The following is a 20539-nucleotide window of genomic DNA, read 5'->3' as shown; positions in this document are numbered from 1 at the left end:
TTACTATAATTATTACATTAATAATGTGAGTATTTATCATATCAATATTAATTATTCTAGATATATCTATATTTATAGACTTTTTCAAAAACACCGAAATTATAAATATTGATAATTCAATCAATTATCAAGAAATACAATATCTTTAGAAAAATTATATAACAGACCAACATTCATTATTACAATAATAATAATAATTTATTTATTTTTAGCACTACTAGCAGTTGTTAAAATCACTAATATTAATCAGGGACCTATTCGTAAAATAAGATAATTACTAATGAATAAACCCTTACGATTAAGACATCCTTTAATTAAAATTATTAATAACTCTTTAATTGACTTACCTGCCCCAACAAATATTTCATTTTGATGAAATTTTTGATCCCTATTAGGGTTATGTTTGGTAATTCAAATCGTAACTGGACTATTTTTAGCTATACATTATACATCAAATATTGAAATAGCATTCAGTAGTGTAGTACACATCTGCCGAGACGTAAATAATGGTTGAATTATCCGAACCTTACATGCAAATGGAGCATCTATATTTTTTATTTGTATTTACTTACATGTAGGACGGGGAATTTACTACGGATCTTATATATATATACATACCTGAATAATTGGTACAGTGATTTTATTTTTAGTTATAGCAACTGCATTTATAGGATATGTCCTACCCTGAGGCCAAATATCTTTTTGAGGTGCAACAGTAATTACTAATTTATTATCAGCAATCACATACTTAGGAACAGATTTAGTCCAATGAGTATGAGGAGGATTCGCTGTTGATAATGCAACATTAAATCGATTCTTCACATTCCATTTTGTATTACCATTTATTATTGCTGCTATAGCAGCAATTCATTTATTTTTTCTTCACCAAATAGGATCTAATAATCCTCTTGGACTAAATGGAGATATTGAAAAAATTCCATTCCATCCATACTTTACCTTTAAGGATTCTATTACATTTGTAATAATAACATCATTATTAATTATACTATGTTTAATCAATCCTTACCTATTAGGAGATCCAGATAACTTTGCACCTGCCAACCCATTAGTAACACCAGTTCACATTCAACCAGAGTGATATTTCCTATTTGCATATGCAATTCTACGATCTATCCCTAATAAATTAGGAGGTGTTATTGCATTATTTTTATCAATTAGAATCTTAATAATTTACCAGTTTGTAATAAAACACCATTCCGAGGCATTCAATTTTACCCTATTAATCAAATTTTATTCTGAATTATAGTAGTTGTTGTATGCTTACTAACGTGAATTGGTAAACGACCTGTTGAAGAACCTTATATTATAACAGGTCAAATCTTAACAACTATCTACTTTACATATTTCTTAATTAATGTCCATGTCGCAAATGCATGAGATAAATTAATTAAGGAATAAAGTTAATTAGCTTAGGAAAAGCATATGTTTTGAAAACATAAAATTAGAAGTTTAACTCTTCTATTAACTTTTCTCAAAAAATTTCACTAAACAAATGATATAAATAAAATCTTTAAACCAACAAAGAAAATAAAAAAATTCAAAGATAAAGGTAAAAAACTTTTTCAAGCTAAGTACATTAATTTATCATAACGAAACCGTGGTAATGTTCCACGAACCCAAATAAAACCAAAAGATATAATAGCAAGCTTAATAAAAAATATAAAAGAATAAAAATCCCCACCTAAAAAAATTAAAGCCAATAATATTCTTATGAAGACAATTCTAGTATATTCAGCTAAAAACATTAAAGTAAAACCACCCGCACCATACTCAATATTAAATCCTGAAACTAACTCAGATTCCCCTTCAGCAAAATCAAAAGGAGTACGATTAGTTTCAGCTAAACAAGAAGCAAAACAAGCTAAAGCTAAAGGAAAAGAAATAATAATAAATCAACAATAAAGCTGATAGTTTATAAAATCAAACATATTAAAACTACCAATTAAAATAATTAAAGACAATAAAATTAAAGCTAAACTAACTTCATAAGAAATTGTTTGAGCAACAGAGCGAAGAGAACCTAATATGAATAATTTGAATTAGAAGATCAACCAGCAATTATAACAGTATAAACACCTAATGTAGTACAACATAAAAAAAATAAAAATCCATAAGAAAAAGAACACATATAAGTTAAATAAGGAAAAATTACTCAAACGGCTAAAGAAATCATTAAATTAAAAACAGGGGAAAATAATAAAGTAGGTAATTAGATATAATAGGAATTGGCTGCTCCTTACAAATTAACTTAATAGCATCTCTAAATGGCTGAGGAATTCCCACAAAACCTACCTTATTTGGACCCTTTCGAATCTGAATATAACCTAAAACCTTAAAAAGGCAACACTAATTAAAACACAAATAACCAATAAAAGAAAATTCAAAATAAATATAAATAAATCATAAAGTATCAATACTATTTGTAGAAAAAAATCTACATAAATGAATTCTAAATTCAACACATTAATCTGTCAAAATAGTAAATAAATTAATATTAATCAATATAACAAAAAATATTTTAACCATATGGTCCTTTCGTACTAATATGGATTAATAATCTTAGGATAGAAACCGACCTGGCTCACGCCGGTCTGAACTCAGATCATGTAAGAATTTAAAGGTCGAACAGACCTAATAATTGGGCTCCTGCACCCAAAATTTTTCTTAATCCAACATCGAGGTCGCAATCTGCTTTGTCGATATGAGCTCTCAAAAACAATTACGCTGTTATCCCTAAGGTAACTTAATCTTATGATCATAAATTATGGATCAAAATAACAAACATAAATAAATGATATAATAATGAAGAGTTTATCTATTCTTCATGTCACCCCAACAAAACATCATCATTAAATATAGAAAGACAAACAAAAAACTATATAAAAGTAAAATGTCAAGCTCTATAGGGTCTTCTCGTCCTAAAGAAGAATTTAAGCCTTTTGACTCAAAAGTTAAATTCAAAAATTTATTAAGAGACAGTTGATTTCTCGTCAAGCCATTCATTCCAGCCACTAATTAAGAGACTAATGATTATGCTACCTTTGCACGGTCAAAATACCGCGGCTCTTTAAAAATACGCTCAGTGAGCAGGCCAGACCTCAAAGTATAAACAAGAGGACATGTTTTTGATAAACAGGTGGAAATCAATTTTGCCTAGTTCCTTATAATAAGTTCACAAGGTAAAAATTTCATACAAATAAATATACTAATTCTACCATTATTACAAAAATTTTAAAATTAAATTAATAATCTTAATAAAAAACCTAAAATATTAATAAAATCAAAATAAAAAATAATGAACTAAAACGTAGTCTTAAAGATAGCTGGTTTAAAGCTTACTAATATATTTCTATAAAATAAATTATAGGTTATTAACTTCAAAGCTTATCCCTTAAAGAATAAATAAGTTAATATTTTTACTTAAAAAAATCAATAATTAAATTTTTTCTTAAGAAACTAGATATCTTGGGAAACGATTAACATCTCATTTCTATAAATAATTTAATAATAATTATGATACATTAACTATAAATTATTTATAAATCAACCCAAATCGAGACAAGTAAAATAAATACTAAAATTTTGATAAACCCTGATACAAAAGGTACAATAAATAAAATCTACTTAAAAAAATTTAAAATAATATTTCATAAAACACTTACATTACCAATACACTATAATCTAAAAAACCAATTCTATAAGATATACTAAGACAAAAATACAATAAAATTATTTATATTAAATAATTAAATAAACAAAAAATAAATATAATAAAATAAATAATCAAGATATCCTGATTTGCACAGAAAAATTTTCAGTGTAAATGAAACACTTTACTAATAAGTTATATCGTGAAACTCTTCCTAGATACAATTTCCAGTACATCTACTATGTTACGACTTATCTCATCTAAATTGAAGCTACTTTAAAATAGAATAGAATAATCAATAATGAGAGCGACGGGCGATGTGTACACATCTCAGAGCCAATATCAGTTAAATTAAATAAATTAATTTACTATCAAATCCACCTTCATTAACAGTATTTCACTATCAAATCCGTTATAAACAAAAATCTATTGTAACCCACCTCCTCTTAACTATAAGCTGCACCTTGACCTGAAATATTTTATAATTATAAATCTTGAGAATTATAACTCTAAAAAGATTCTCTGATAATGGAGATATACAAACAAATAAATTAAGTAGAGTAAATCGTGTATTATCAATCATGGAGTAGGTTCCTCTGAATGGAATGAGATACCGCCAAATTCTTTGGGTTTAAAGACCTTAACTAATAGTACCCTGGTAAATATAATTAACATTTAAAATAATAGGGTATCTAATCCTAGTTTATTATTTAAATTTCACAGATTCATAAAAAGGGCCACAAATAAATTTTAACATTTCACCTTACAAATCTATATTTCAACCCTAATAGTATAAACAACTGTTTTAAACAATAATATTCACTTGTATCAATCGTATAACCGCGGCTGCTGGCACGAATTATGCCGATACAAAATCAATTGCTAAATCCAAAATCACTTGATAATTAAATCAAATTACTGCAAAAAGAACATTTAGTCTAACAAAACTTACATATACTACAAAGAAAAAGTGAATAAACAAGCAAGAATAAAACTTTTAATAATAAAAAATAAGAAATTTTTAAATTTATTAAATCAGGAAAAAATAAAAGAACCAAATATTTAAAGGAAAAAAAGAAAAAAACCACAAACATTAACAAAAAAAAGAAACGCTCCCCTGTATGACCACAACAACTTCTCTATTATATATAATTAAAGATTAATATGGAACATGTATAGCAATAAATGTATTATATTCTTTCTTATTTAATCTTTCTTTTCACTAATAAATAAAGAAAGATTAAATAATATAATAAATATATTTTATACAATTATGTAATTAAATATAATATGTTATTAAATGAATTCTTTTTTTTATATTAAGTTAACTTATATATATTAGTTAAATAATCTAATTATAGATAATTATGGTAATTATATTATTATAATTAATATAATTATTTATATTATTATTATATTTTATATTTAAAATTAATAATTTTATGTATTATATCCAATTATCATAATATTAAATATTAAATTACATATTATTATATATATTATATTATAAAAACCTATTTTAAGCTAAAAACATAAGTAGCTATAATCCTAGGTAAATGAATGTATTATAATCATCATTTAATAATAATAAGAAGAACTTATAATCTTTTAATTTTAATTAAATGTAATATAATAATATAAATTATTTATTTTATATATATATATATATATATATATATATATATATATATATATATATATATATATATATATATATATATATATATAAAAGGAGCAGGATAATTAATTCAAATTAAACAAAATAATACATAAAAGAATTTCAAGAAAAAGACTTTCGATTTATATATTAAATAAATGAAGTGCCTGATTAAAGGGATAGGGTAAATAAAGTAAATAAAATTACCTTCATTAAAATTACATAAGATAGAATTAAACTACCTCCTTTAGTATCAAAAACTAACGTGCATCATACACCTTAATGTAAAACGGTAAGCTAAACAAGCTAATGGGTTCATACCCCATTTATAGAGGTATCAATCCTCTCCTTTTTAATGACCAACAACTCTACAAAACTTCTCTTCCTATCAACATTAATGATAGGAACGATCCTGTCCATTTCATCAAATTCCTGATTTGGGGTTTGAATAGGACTTGAGATCAACTTACTTTCATTTATTCCACTCCTAACAAGAAATAAAAATATCATAATAAACGAATCATCAATTAAATATTTTATTGTCCAAGCAATAGCATCGACAATATTATTATTTTCAATTTTAATGATTCAAATAAAATATCCCATGGGATTGGAAACAGAATTTATCCCATCAATAATAATTACATCTAGACTATTATTAAAGATTGGAGCTGCACCTTTCCATTTCTGATTTCCAGAAGTTATAGGAGCATCAAGATGAAATAATTGTTTAACATTAATAACATGACAAAAAATCGCCCCAATAATGGTCTTATCCTATTGTATTCAATTAAGAACTTTTATTTGAACAATTATTATCTTAAGAATTATTATTGGGGCAATAGGAGGTTTAAATCAAACATCCTTACGACAACTTTTAGCATATTCATCAATCAGACATCTAGGTTGAATAATTAGATCATTAACAGTCAGAGAAAACATCTGAGAACTATACTTCATTATTTACTCACTATTAAGATTAATTATAGTTTTATTATTTAAGCAAATAAATTTATTTTTCATAAATCAAATTTATTCAGCCAGAAATATAAAAACCGAAATTAAATTCATAATATTCTTATCTTTATTATCTTTAGGTGGACTACCACCATTCCTTGGATTCTTACCAAAATGAATTGTAATACAATCGTTAATAGAAAACAATATAACAACTATTAATACTATTATAGTTGTATTAACTACAATTACACTCTACTACTATATACGTATTAGATTCTCAGCTCTAATTATATCATACACAGAAAATTCGTGATCTATAAAGATAAAGTCCCAAAAATCAAGAATCATTCTTCCTATTACAGTAATAAATTCAACAATAGGATTGATACAACATCAACCTTAATTTCATTATACTAAGGACTTAAGTTAATCAAACTAATAACCTTCAAAGTTATAATTAAAAGAATAATCTTTTAGGCCTTAGTAAAATTTTACACCTCTAGAATTGCAGTCTAGAATCATAATTGAATATAAGACCTAAATATGATAAGAGAGAAAACATCTCATAAGTAGATTTACAGTCTACCACCTTACCGCAAAAATGATTATTCTCAACAAACCATAAGGACATTGGTACTTTATATTTTCTATTTGGAGCATGAGCAGGAATAGTAGGAACATCAATAAGAATACTTATTCGTGCTGAACTTGGTCAACCCGGATCTCTAATTGGGGATGACCAGATTTATAATGTTATTATTACAGCTCACGCATTTGTAATAATTTTCTGTATAGTAATACCTATTATAATTGGTGGATTTGGTAATTGACTTGTTCCACTAATAATTGGTGCACCAGATATAGCATTTCCACGAATAAATAATATAAGTTTTTGATTACTACCACCTTCACTAACCCTTCTTCTTACATCTTCTATAGTAGATAATGGTGCTGGTACAGGATGAACAGTTTACCCTCCTCTAGCAGGAGCTATTGCACACGGGGGTGCATCTGTAGATCTAGCTATTTTTTCACTACACTTAGCAGGTGTATCATCTATTCTTGGTGCAGTAAATTTCATTACAACAGCAATTAATATACGATCAGAAAGTATAACTTTAGATCAAACACCTTTATTTGTATGATCAGTAGCTATTACAGCATTACTTCTCCTTCTTTCACTTCCAGTTTTAGCAGGAGCTATTACTATATTATTAACAGATCGAAATTTAAATACATCATTCTTTGACCCTGCAGGACGGGGTGACCCAATTCTATATCAACATCTATTTTGATTCTTTGGACACCCAGAAGTTTATATTTTAATTCTACTGGGGTTCGGAATTATTTCACATATTGTATGTCAAGAAAGAGGAAAAATTGAATCATTTGGAACATTAGGTATAATTTATGCTATACTATCAATTGGACTAATAGGATTTATTGTATGAGCACATCATATATTTACAGTAGGAATGGATGTTGACACACGAGCACATTTTACATCAGCAACGATAATTATTGCTGTACCTACAGGAATTAAGGTATTTAGATGATTAGCTACATTATATGGAACTAAATTCAAGTTCAATCCACCATTATTATGAGCTCTAGGATTTATTTTCCTATTTACAATTGGTGGATTAATAGGATTAGTATTAGCAAATTCATCACTTGATATTGTATTACATGATACATATTATGTAGTAGCCCACTTTCATTATGTATTATCTATAGGAGCAGTATTTGCAATGATATCCACTATTTACAGGATTAACTATAAATAATACATGATTAAAACTCCAATTTACAATTATATTCATTGGAGTAAACTTAACATTCTTTCCTCAACACTTCCTAGGATTAGCAGGAATACCTCGATGATACTCAGACTACCCAGACGCATATACATCATGAAACGTAGTATCAAGAATTGGGTCTACAATTTCTATTGTAGGAATCATTATATTCATTGTAATTATATGAGAAAGAATGGTTACAAACCGAGCAATTATATTTAGAGCTAACATAAGAAGATCAACAGAATGACTACAAAATAACCCTCCTGCAGAACATAGTTACTCAGAATTACCATTAATCTCTAGATTCTAATATGGCAGATTAGTGCAGTAGATTTAAGCTCTACAAATAAAGGTTTGACCTTTTATTAGAAAATATTAATTAATGGCAACATGATCAAATTTATCTCTTCAAGATGGAGCTTCACCATTAATGGAACAATTATCATTCTTTCATGATCATACTATGGTCGTATTATTATTAATTACAGTAATTGTAGGTTATGCCTTAAGTTATATATTATTTATTGCCTATACTAACCGTAATATACTTCATGGACATTTAATTGAAACAATCTGAACAGCTTTACCAGCAATTACATTAAATTTTATTGCCCTTCCATCATTATGACTATTATATTTACTTGATGATTCAGTAGATGCAATAATCACAATTAAAACCATTGGACGACAATGATATTGAAGATATGAATATTCAGACTTCATAGACGTAGAATTTGACACTTATATAACACCAGAACAAGACCTAGAAAATGATGGATTTCGACTGCTAGATGTAGATAACCGAACAATCCTACCAATAAATACAGAAGTACGAGTATTAACAAGAGCATCAGATGTTCTACACTCATGAGCAGTTCCTGCATTAGGGGTTAAAATTGATGCAACGCCAGGTCGGTTAAATCAAGGAACATTCACAATAAATCGACCTGGATTATTCTTTGGACAATGCTCAGAAATCTGTGGAGCAAACCACAGATTTATACCAATTTTAATTGAAAGAACTTCAGTAAATTTATTTATTAAGTGATTATCTAAGATAATTTAAGGAGTTAGTTAAAATAAATAACATTAGAGTGTCAATCTAAAGTAACTAAAAAAATTAGTACACCTTGAAATTCATCAGATGACTGAAAGTAAGTAATGGTCTCTTAAACCAAATAATAGTAAATTAACGACTACTTCTGATGGGGAAATTATATCCAAATCCCTCAAATATCCCCTCTTATATGATTCTCACTATTCATTATATTTTCAGCTACATTAATCTTGTTTAATCAAATAAACTTCTTCTCATTTAAACCTAACCTTATTAAAAGAGCAGAAAAAGGAACAATTGAAATAAAAAACTTAAATTGAAAATGATAACAAATCTATTCTCAACATTTGACCCATCAACTAACATCTTTAATTTATCATTAAATTGAACTAGAACATTTCTAGGACTATTATTAATCCCATCACTATTTTTACTTACACCATCACGAAATAACATTATCTGAAATAAAATAAATTTAACCTTACATAATGAATTTAAAACACTACTTGGACCAAAATCATTTAATGGAACCACATTCATTTTCATCTCAATTCTTATTATAATATTATTTAACAATTTCATAGGATTATTCCCTTATATTTTTACTAGAACAAGACATTTAGCATTAACATTTGCAATTGCCCTACCTATATGACTAAGATTTATATTATTTGGATGAATTAACCATACTAATCATATCTTTCTATTATTGTTCCTGTTATTAATCCAACTAGGAAGGTTTGAAGGATAATAAAAAGCATTATTGATATTGGGTGTCTTAATTTAATAAAATTAATATTTATTACATTTGATAATGATATAATTATTATTTTGATCATTTCAGGGGTTAGTTTATTTAAAATATCGGTTTTGGGGACCAATGATGGAAGCTTTTCCACCTCTGAAGTTTTAAAAGTGGGGGCTTTACTTATTTCCGGTTTAGAAGACCGGCGTTTTTTTAAACTATTAAAAGTAATGTTTATATTCTCTATTTTTACTTCTTTATTGATTTATTTTGCTGGTGTTTAAGTTTTTTCTTCTAAACGTAAACATTTATTAATGGTTCTTTTGAGATTAGAATATATTGTTCTTTCTTTATTTATATTAGTTATTGTTTTTCTTATTGAGTTTGATTATGATTATTTTTTTCCTGTTATTTTTTTAGTATTTTCTGTTTGTGAGGGTGCTTTAGGTCTTTCTATTTTAGTTTCAATAATTCGTTCTCATGGTAATTATTTTTTTAATTCTTTTGCTTTATCTTTATGTTAAAGTATTTATTTATAATTATTTTTTTGATCCCTCTTTGTTTATTAAATAATTGTTGATGGTTGGTTCATTCTTTAATGTTTCTGTCGAGTTTTGTGTTTATAATTTGTGTTTATTCATATGCTGATTTGGATATAATTAGATATTATTTTGGTATTGATTATTTTTCTTTTAGTTTAATTTTGCTTAGTTTTTTATTTGTTCTTTAATAATCACTGCTAGAGGTTCAGTTTATTTAAGTTCATATCATTCTAATTTTTTTGTTTTTATGGTTTTGATTTTAATAATTATGCTTTACTGTTCATTTGCTAGATTATGTCTTCTTTCTTTTTATATTTTTTTTGAGGCTAGATTAGTTCCTACTTTACTTTTAATTTTGGGTTGGGGTTATCAACGTGAGCGTTTGCAGGCTGGTGTTTATTTAATTTTTTATACTTTGGTTGCTAGATTACCTTTATTATTAGTTTTATTTAAGGTTTATGATTTTTCTAATACTTTATATTTTCCTTTATTAGTTGATTTTGGTTCTTATTATTTTATGTTTTATGTATTTATAATTTTGGCTTTTTTAGTTAAGATACCTATGTTTTTGGTTCATTTCTGACTTCCTAAGGCTCATGTAGAGGCCCCTATTTCAGGTAGAATGATTCTTGCTGGTGTTTTATTAAAGTTAGGTGGTTATGGTATTTTTCGTGTTATAAAGGTTATTTCTTATTTGGGTTTAAAGTTTAATTATTTTTGATTATCTTTGGGTTTATCTGGGGGTGTTATTGTAAGATTTATTTGTTTTCGTCAGGTTGATTTAAAGTCTTTAATTGCATATTCTTCTGTTGCTCATATAAGAATGGTTATTGGTGGATTGATGACTAGGAATTGATGAGGTTGTGTAGGTTCTCTTTCTCTAATGGTTGGTCATGGTTTATGTTCTTCTGGTTTATTTTGTTTATCTAATATTATTTATGAACGTTTAGGTAGACGAAGATTATTAATTAACAAGGGTATAATTAATTTGATGCGAGGATTGCCTTAATGATGATTTCTTTTAAGATCATCAAATATGGCTGCTCCTCCTTCTTTAAATTTGGTAGGTGAAATTAGATTATTAAATAGAATTATATCTTGATCTTCTTTTAGATTCTTTGCTTTGATTTTTTTATCTTTTTTTAGAGCTGTTTATACTTTGTATATATATTCTTATTCTCAGCATGGAAATTATTATTCTGGTGTTTATACTTGTTCTCTTGGTTATTTTCGTGAATATCATCTTTTACTTTTACATTGATTGCCTTTAAATATTCTCTGTTTAAAGGGTAAATCTTTCTTTGTTTAGTTTGCTTCAGTATTTTAATTAAAAATATTGTTTTGTGGAATCAATGATATGAAGTTTTTCATCTTAGGCCGTGAATTTATTTTCTATTTGTTCTTTGAGTTTTTTTCTTTTGTTTTTTTCGAGAACTATAATTTTTATTTTAGGTATTTATTATTTAATAATTGATTATAGAGTTTTTGTTGGTGAGAGCTTTTCAATTTAAATGGTTCTATAGTTGTTATAACTTTAATTTTGGATTGAATATCTCTTATTTTTATATCTTTTGTTATATATATTTCTTCTTTGGTTATTTATTATAGAGAGGATTATATATCTGGTGAAAAGAATATAAATCCTTTTATTATTATTGTTTTAATATTTACTCTTTCTATAGGTTTTTTAATTATTAGTCCTAATTTAATTAGAATTTTATTAGGTTGAGATGGTTTAGGTTTAGTTTCTTATTATTTAGTTATTTATTATCAAAATGTAAAATCTTATAGTGCTGGTATATTAACTGTACTTTCTAATCGTATTGGTGATGTTGCTATTTTAATTTCTATTGCATGAATGTTAAATTTTGGTGGTTGAAATTATATTTATTATTATGATTTTATTTCTAATCCTTTTGAAATAAAGCTCATTACTATATTAATTGTTTTAGCAGCTATATCTAAGAGAGCTCAGATTCCTTTCTCTTCATGACTTCCTGCTGCTATAGCAGCTCCTACTCCTTTTTCTTCTTTAGTTCATTCTTCTACTCTTGTTACTGCTGGTGTTTATTTATTAATTCGTTTTAGACCAATATTAGATACTTATAATTGTGGTTGATTTTTACTTTTAATTGGTTGTATAACCATATTTATGGCTGGATTGGGCGCTAATTTTGAATTTGATTTGAAGAAGATTATTGCTCTTCCTACTTTAAGACAACTTGGTTTAATAATAAGAATTTTGGCTATGGGTTATCCAAAGCTTGCATTTTTTCATTTATTGGCTCATGCTTTATTTAAGGCATTAATATTTATATGTGCAGGTTCAATAATTCATAATTTGAAGGATTCTCAGGATATTCGTATTATAGGATCAATTGTTAATTTCATACCTTTAACTTGAGTTTGTTTTAATGTTTCTAGTTTATCTTTGTGTGGAATACCTTTTTTAGCGGGATTTTATTCAAAGGATTTAATTCTTGAGATGATTTGTTTAAGATGAATTAATTGTTTAATTTTTTTTCTTTATTTTTTTTCTACTGGTTTAACTGCCTCTAATTCTTTTCGTTTCTTTTATTATTCAATATCTGGTGATAATAATTTTTATTCTAGATTTTCTTTTGATGATAAGGGTTATTATATTTCATTTGGAATAATTGGACTATTGTTTGTTGCTGTTTTTGGTGGTAGTCTTTTATCTTGATTAATTTTTCCTATTCCTCATGTGATTGCTTTACCTTATTATTTAAAGTTTTTAACTATTACAGTTGTTATTTTAGGTGCTTATTTAGGTTATCTTATTTCTAATTTTGATTTTTCTCATAATTTATTTTCTTTAAGTATACTTTCTTTTGAAACTTCCTGGCAGATTAAAACTGTGTGCCCGAACGAGACTCGAACTCGGGACCTTTGCCTTTCGCGGGCAAGTGCTCTACCATCTGAGCTACCGAAGCTTCGGTCCCGAGTTCGAGTCTCGGTCGGGCACACAGTTTTAATCTGCCAGGAAGTTTCATATCAGCGCACACTCCGCTGCAGAGTGAAAATCTCATTCTGGATACTTTCTTTTGTCAGATTTGCTGGTTCTATATGATTTATACCTTTTCTTTCAACTAAGTTTATTAGATATATTCCTTTAAAAATAGGTTATTATTCATCTAAGTCATTTGATTATGGTTGGGGTGAATTACTTGGTGGTCAAGGTTTATATAGATTATTTATTTATTTAATTGGTTATATTCAAGGTTGATATGATTCTAATTTCAAGATTTATCTTTTAACTTTTATTTTTTGAATATTTATTTTGGTAATATTATTTTTCGTTTACTTAAATAGCTTATAATTAGAGCGTGACACTGAAGATGTTAAGGAAGTATTTTTACTTTTAGGTATTTATAAATATAGATATATTATTTTTACAGTGAAAATGAAATGTTTTATTTAAACTATATAAATTTTAGAAATGTTAACGGAGTTTAACCGCTAATATAAAAAGTTAGCAGCTTTCATATTGGCTTTACATTTCCTTAATTGGAACTATTATAGTTCAATTATATTATTAACAGTAATACGCCTCTTTTTGGCTTCAATTAATAAGAATAAGGGTAGTATATACCAATCTTCCAGGTCGAAACTGACTGCAATATTTCGCTTCTTATTCTATTTAAGGTTGATTGATATTATCAATACTTTTTGAATGCAACCCAAATGTTATGTTTAACTACAACCCTTTATTCTGCTAATTGTAATGCTCCTTGATTTCATTCATGGTATAGTCCACCTAGTAGAACTAGAATAAAAAATATTGTTGATACTGTTCAGATTATAATGTCTGATGTTTTAAAAATAATTGCAATTGGTAGAATTAGTGCAATTACTACATCAAAAATTAAAAAGATTACTGCGATTAGGAAGAATCGTAGTGAGAATGGTATTCGTGCTGATCTTTTTGGATCAAACCCACATTCAAATGGTGATCTTTTTTCTCGATCATTAATTTATTTTTTTGATAGTGTTGTTGCCAGGATTATAACAATTATTGGAATAATAAATCTAATGAAAACTCTTGTGGATAGAATTAGAATTGTTTTTCTTGATTTATATTAAGCTTTCTGATTGGATGTCAAATGTACTATTTATACTAGAAAAACAATTATCTACCTCATCAATAAATAGAGATATATAAGAATAATCATACTACGTCTACGAAGTGTCAGTATCATGCTGCTGCTTCAAATCCAAAGTGGTGTCTTGGTGAGAATTGATTTATTGAGTGTCGAAGTAGACATGTTGATAAAAAGATTGTTCCAATAATTACGTGTAAACCATGGAATCCTGTTGCAACAAAGAATGTTGACCCATAAACTGCATCTGCAATGGTAAAAGGTGCTTCTCAATATTCATATGCTTGGAGTATTGTAAAGTATAGTCCTAATAACACTGTGAAGAATAATCCTTGTAGTGCTTGAGTATGATTAGATTCCATTAAACTATGATGTGCTCGTGTTACTGTTACTCCTGATGCTAAAAGAATAGCTGTATTAAGTAATGGAATTTGTATAGGGTTAAAGGGTTGAATTCCTATTGGAGGTCATAGTATTCCTAGTTCAATTGTTGGTGCTAATCTTCTTCTAAAGAATGCTCAAAAAAAAGAAACGAAAAATAATACCTCTGATGCAATAAATAAAATTATTCCTCAACATAATCCAATTGATACAAATCCTGTATGTAATCCTTGATATGTTCCTTCTCGTACTACATCTCGTCATCATTGAATTATGGTTAGTAGGGTAATTCCAAATACAATTATAAATAAGTTAATATTAAATAGGTGGAATCATTTTGCTAGTCCTGATACTAGGACTATTGCTCCAATTGCTCCTGTTAATGGTCAAGGTCTATAGTCTACTAAGTGGAATGGGTGGTTTGAGTGAGTTGTTAACATAGGTTTAATATACTTCTCTAGAATATAGAGTTCTTAGAATTGAGAAAACATAGGCTTGAATTATTGCTATTGCTGATTCTAGAATTAATAGAAGTATTTGTCCAATAATTAGTAATGAGATTAAGTTTATTGCTATAGATGGTCCTGTGTTTCCTAATAAGGTTAATAATAAGTGTCCTGCAATTATATTTGCTGCTAACCGTACTGCTAATGTACCTGGTCGAATAACATTACTAATTGTTTCAATTAGTACTATAAATGATATTAATGCGGGCGGTGTACCTTGTGGTACAAGGTGTGTAAATATATGATTAGTATGGTTAATTCATCCAAATAATATAAATCTTAGTCATATAGGTAGGGCAATTGCAAATGTTAATGCTAAATGTCTTGTTCTAGTAAAAATATAAGGGAATAATCCTATGAAATTGTTAAATAATATTATAATAAGAATTGAGATGAAAATGAATGTGGTTCCATTAAATGATTTTGGTCCAAGTAGTGTTTTAAATTCATTATGTAAGGTTAAATTTAGTTTATTTCAGATAATGTTAATTCGTGATGGTGTAAGTAAAAATAGTGATGGGATTAATAATAGTCCTAGAAATGTTCTAGTTCAATTGAATGATAAATTAAAGATGTTAGTTGATGGGTCAAATGTTGAGAATAGATTTGTTATCATTTTCAATTTAAGTTTTTTATTTCAATTGTTCCTTTTTCTGCTCTTTTAATAAGGTTAGGTTTAAATGAGAAGAAGTTTATTTGATTAAACAAGATTAATGTAGCTGAAAATATAATGAATAGTGAGAATCATATAAGAGGGGATATTTGAGGGATTTGGATATAATTTCCCCATCAGAAGTAGTCGTTAATTTACTATTATTTGGTTTAAGAGACCATTACTTACTTTCAGTCATCTGATGAATTTCAAGGTGTACTAATTTTTTTAGTTACTTTAGATTGACACTCTAATGTTATTTATTTTAACTAACTCCTTAAATTATCTTAGATAATCACTTAATAAATAAATTTACTGAAGTTCTTTCAATTACAATTGGTATAAATCTGTGGTTTGCTCCACAGATTTCTGAGCATTGTCCAAAGAATAATCCAGGTCGATTTATTGTGAATGTTCCTTGATTTAACCGACCTGGCGTTGCATCAATTATAACCCCTAATGCAGGAACTGCTCATGAGTGTAGAACATCTGATGCTCTTGTTAATACTCGTACTTCTGTATTTATTGGTAGGATTGTTCGGTTATCTACATCTAGCAGTCGAAATCCATCATTTTCTAGGTCTTGTTCTGGTGTTATATAAGTGTCAAATTCTACGTCTATGAAGTCTGAATATTCATATCTTCAATATCATTGTCGTCCAATGGTTTTAATTGTGATTATTGCATCTACTGAATCATCAAGTAAATATAATAGTTGTAATGATGGAAGGGCATTAAAAATTAATGTAATTGCTGGTAAAGCTGTTCAGATTGTTTCAATTAAATGTCCATGAAGTATATTACGGTTAGTATAGGCAATAAATAATATATAACTTAAGGCATAACCTACAATTACTGTAATTAATAATAATACGACCATAGTATGATCATGAAAGAATGATTATTGTTCCATTAATGCTGAAGCTCCATCTTGAAGAGATAAATTTGATCATGTTTGCCATTAATAAATATTTTCTAATAAAAGGTCAAACCTTTATTTGTAGAGCTTAAATCTACTGCACTAATCTGCCATATTAGAATCTAGAGATTAATGGTAATTCTGAGTAACTATGTTCTGCAGGAGGGTTATTTTGTAGTCATTCTGTTGATCTTCTTATGTTAGCTCTAAATATAATTGCTCGGTTTGTAACCATTCTTTCTCATATAATTACAATGAATATAATGATTCCTACAATAGAAATTGTAGACCCAATTCTTGATACTACGTTTCATGATGTATATGCGTCTGGGTAGCCTGAGTATCATCGAGGTATTCCTGCTAATCCTAGGAAGTGTTGAGGAAAGAATGTTAAGTTTACTCCAATGAATATAATTGTAAATTGGAGTTTTAATCATGTATTATTTATAGTTAATCCTGTAAATAGTGGATATCATTGCAAATACTGCTCCTATAGATAATACATAATGAAAGTGGGCTACTACATAATATGTATTATGTAATACAATATCAAGTGATGAATTTGCTAATACTAATCCTGTTAATCCACCAATTGTAAATAGGAAAATAAATCCTAGAGCTCATAATAATGGTGGATTGAACTTGAATTTAGTTCCATATAATGTAGCTAATCATCTAAATACCTTAATTCCTGTAGGTACAGCAATAATTATTGTTGCTGATGTAAAATATGCTCGTGTGTCAACATCCATTCCTACTGTAAATATATGATGTGCTCATACAATAAATCCTATTAGTCCAATTGATAGTATAGCATAAATTATACCTGATGTTCCAAATGATTCAATTTTTCCTCTTTCTTGACATACAATATGTGAAATAATTCCGAACCCCAGTAGAATTAAAATATAAACTTCTGGGTGTCCAAAGAATCAAAATAGATGTTGATATAGAATTGGGTCACCCCGTCCTGCAGGGTCAAAGAATGATGTATTTAAATTTCGATCTGTTAATAATATAGTAATAGCTCCTGCTAAAACTGGAAGTGAAAGAAGGAGAAGTAATGCTGTAATAGCTACTGATCATACAAATAAAGGTGTTTGATCTAAAGTTATACTTTCTGATCGTATATTAATTGCTGTTGTAATGAAATTTACTGCACCAAGAATAGATGATACACCTGCTAAGTGTAGTGAAAAAATAGCTAGATCTACAGATGCACCCCCGCGTGCAATAGCTCCTGCTAGAGGAGGGTAAACTGTTCATCCTGTACCAGCACCATTATCTACTATAGAAGATGTAAGAAGAAGGGTTAGTGAAGGTGGTAGTAATCAAAAACTTATATTATTTATTCGTGGAAATGCTATATCTGGTGCACCAATTATTAGTGGAACAAGTCAATTACCAAATCCACCAATTATAATAGGTATTACTATACAGAAAATTATTACGAATGCGTGAGCTGTAATAATAACATTATAAATCTGGTCATCCCCAATTAGAGATCCGGGTTGACCAAGTTCAGCACGAATAAGTATTCTTATTGATGTTCCTACTATTCCTGCTCATGCTCCAAATAGAAAATATAAAGTACCAATGTCCTTATGGTTTGTTGAGAATAATCATTCTTGCAGTAAGATGGCTGAATTTTAGGTGGTAGACTGTAAATCTACTTATGAGATGTTTTCTCTCTTATCATATTTAGGTCTTATATTCAATTATGATTCTAGACTGCAATTCTAGAGGTGTAAAATTTTACTAAGGCCTAAAAGATTATTCTTTTAATTATAACTTTGAAGGTTATTAGTTTGATTAACTTAAGTCCTTAGTATAATGAAATTAAGGTTGATGTTGAAATCAATCCTATTGTTGAAATTATTACTGTTATAGGAAGAATGATTCTTGATTTTTGGGACTTTATCTTTATAGATCACGAATTTTCTGTGTATGATATAATTAGAGCTGAGAATCTAATACGTATATAGTAGTAGAGTGTAATTGTAGTTAATACAAATATAATAGTTATAATAGTTGTTATATTGTTTTCTATTAACGATTGTATTACAATTCATTTTGGTAAGAATCCAAGGAATGGTGGTAGTCCACCTAAAGATAATAAAGATAAGAATATTATGAATTTAATTTCGGTTTTTATATTTCTGGCTGAATAAATTTGATTTATGAAAAATAAATTTATTTGCTTAAATAACAAAACTATAATTAATCTTAATAGTGAGTAAATAATGCAGTATACTTCTCAGATGTTTTCTCTGACTGTTAATGATCTAATTATTCAACCTAGATGTCTGATTGATGAATATGCTAAAAGTTGTCGTAAGGATGTTTAATTTAAACCTCCTATTGCCCCAATAATAATTCTTAAGATAATAATTGTTCAAATAAAAGTTCTTAATTGAATACAATAGGATAAGACCATTATTGGGGCGATTTTTTGTCATGTTATTAATGTTAAACAATTATTTCATCTTGATGCTCCTATAACTTCTGGAAACCAGAAACGGAAAGGTGCAGCTCCAATCTTTAATAATAGTCTAGATCTAATTATTATTGAAGGGATAAATTCTGTTTCCCATCCCATGAGATATTTTATTTGAATCATTAAAACTGAAAATAATAATATTGTCGATGCTATTGCTTGGACAATAAAATATTTAATTGATGATTCGTTTATTATAATATTTTTATTTCTTGTTAGGAGCGGAATTAAGGTGTATGATGCACGTTAGTTTTTGATACTAAAGGAGGTAGTTTAATTCTATCTTATGTAATTTTAATGAAGGTAATTTTATTTACTTTATTTACCCTATCAAGGTAACCCTTTAATCAGGCACTTCATTTATTTAATATAAAATCGTAAGTTTTTTTTTGAAATTCTTTTATGTATAATTTTGTTTAATTAGAATTAATTTATCCTGCTCCTTTTATTTTATATATATATATATAATAAATAATTTATATTAATATATTACATTTAATTAATATTAAAAGATTATAAGTTAATCTTATTATTATTAATTGATTATTATAATACATTCATTTACCTAGGATAATAGCTACTTATGTTTTTAGCTTAAAATAGGTTATTATAATATAATATATATAATAATATGTAATTTAATATTTAATATTATTATAATTGGATATAAAAATAAAATTATTAATTTTTAATATAAAATATTATAATAATATAAATATTTATATTAATTATAATAATATAATTAACATAAATTATCTATAATTAGATTATTTAACAAATATATATATAAGTTAACCTAATATAAAAAAAGAATTCATATTAATAACATATTATATTAAATTACATAATTGTATAAAATATATTTATTATATTATGTAATCTTTCTTTATTTATTAGTGAAAAGAAAGATTAAATAAGAAAGAATATAATACATTTATTGCTATACATGTTCCAATTAATCTTTAATTATATATAATAGAGAAGTTGTTGTGGTCATACAGGGGAGCGTTTCTTTTTTTTGTTAATGTTT

Source organism: Schistocerca gregaria, chromosome 9, assembly GCF_023897955.1.
Source record: "Schistocerca gregaria isolate iqSchGreg1 chromosome 9, iqSchGreg1.2, whole genome shotgun sequence".
In the NCBI taxonomy this organism is placed as follows: domain Eukaryota; kingdom Metazoa; phylum Arthropoda; class Insecta; order Orthoptera; family Acrididae; genus Schistocerca; species Schistocerca gregaria.
Note: the sequence above shows the minus strand (reverse complement) of the source record.